This window comes from Lucilia cuprina, chromosome X, assembly GCF_022045245.1.
Source record: "Lucilia cuprina isolate Lc7/37 chromosome X, ASM2204524v1, whole genome shotgun sequence".
NCBI classification, from domain to species: Eukaryota; Metazoa; Arthropoda; class Insecta; order Diptera; family Calliphoridae; genus Lucilia; species Lucilia cuprina.
The window spans coordinates 2779549-2781558 of record NC_060949.1 but is presented as its reverse complement, the minus strand read 5'-3'; positions in this window follow the sequence as shown (position 1 = coordinate 2781558).

Genomic DNA, 2010 nt, shown 5'->3' with positions numbered 1-2010 from the left:
AGAAGGGTATATATAAGTTTGTCATTCCATTTGTAATTTCTATAATATAATTTTCCGATCCTATAAAGTATATATATTCTGGATCCTTATAGATAGCGGAGTCGATTAAGCCATGTCTGTCTGTCTGTTGAAATCAGTTTGTAGAGGACCCCAGATATCGGCGAGATCCGAATCTTCAATAATTCTATTAGACATGCTTTCGAGAAGATCGCTATTTAAAATCAGCAAAATCGGTCGGTAAATAACGGAGTTATGAGCAAAAATCCGAGACAACCTCTAAAAAATTTCATCAAAAAATTATTATAAAAGCAACAATAACACTGTATATAGAAAAAGATGTACACGTGTGTGTAGATGTATTTGGTTTTATTCAGATGTGTATTTTTTGTATGATTGGAATCCAAACATACAAAGTATACACAGCAAAAAAAAATATGATTTGCATTTTTTGTTAAAGTAAAATAATTTTCCCTTTTGCTTTGCAAATATATTTTTTAATGAATAGAAAAAAGTATTTAAAACGTTTTCAATTGTATGAGAGTAGATTGTGAGTTATTGTACAATAATTTTATATGCGAATAATGTAAGTTTGAAATTTAAAACTAACACAAATTTTTTCCAAGTGCTTTTTAAAACAATTTTTTTACGATAAACAAAAACAAAATCTACGTCTCGTCAATGTTTACCAGCAATGAATCAGAGGTCGAAGTCGACCAGATTCGAGCCGGAGCTTAGCCGCCGCCGAACTATATTTAGTTGCTTGAGCCGCCGCCGAAACATTCGGCTTAAATCGACTCAAATTTTTAATGTTTTTATTAACTAGACAGTAAGATCAATTATGTTTAAAATACACTAAGGTGAAGGGTATATAAAATTCGGCACAGCCGAATATAGCACTCTTACTTGTTTTTATTTTGCATGTGTACATGTGAATTATTTTTTCGTTTTGGTTATTTATTGCAAACAATTGAACTAAAAGCTTTTTGCTTTTATTCCAAAAATAAAATTAAAAAAAACTTCTTTTATCTCTAGTTATACCCTTCACCTTCGTGAGAAGGGTATATATAAGTTTGTCATTCCGTTTGTAATTTTTATAATATAATTTTCCGACCCTATAAAGTATATATATTCTGGATCCTTATAGATAGCGGAGTCGATTAAGCCATGTCTGTCTGTCTGTCTGTCTGTCGGTCTGTTGAAATCAGTTTGTAGAGGACCCCAGATATCGGCGAGATCCGAATCTTCAATAATTCTATTAGACATGCTTTCGAGAAGATCGCTATTTAAAATCAGCAAAATCGGTCTTGGTGTAAATCCATCGAAAACTTAACTCGTTCTCTTCTCTAAGAAGTAGAATCCCATCTTCACTCTTCCAAGGTTAAATGGGTCTGAATGAAAATTATCTGATAGTGCTGCCAAAAGCGACTGCGGCCTAATACTCGTGTAAAAGAGCAGTAGATCAAGTCATAGGTATAAACCTCAAGAATACCTATTTGACATGGTAGTTAAGCATACTATTAAATGGTACTATCGTATGGTGGAAGTCTGTACAAAAAGACTTACACCGTAAAAGCTTCGAAGGAACCCTTTGCTAATAATGCACCACCCTATTAAAGGCTACTACTTGCATGACTTAACGGATCTATCGGAGGTTTGACATAGACCTCCGATAGATCCGTGCGACAAACTGCTTTAATTTAGAAAACTAGAGTTCTTAAGTCTAAGTGTACTAATACGTTGACCGTTTTCCCTCGTTTCAGGTATCACTAAGGTATTAATTAACTGGACGAAGTGTCCACAGTGAAGACATCGCGATTACGACTTGCTAACATAACCTAGTGAGAGATTAAATGAGTAAAATTTGTTTATTTCGTAAATTTTATGAAAGTTGTTAAAGTCAACGAATTGTTGAAAATGTTGAAAAAATTCAGCGGTTAAACAAAACGTCTCTGATATTTTACATAAATTGAACTATAATTTACTCTAAGGAGAGAATAAATACCTAAGTAT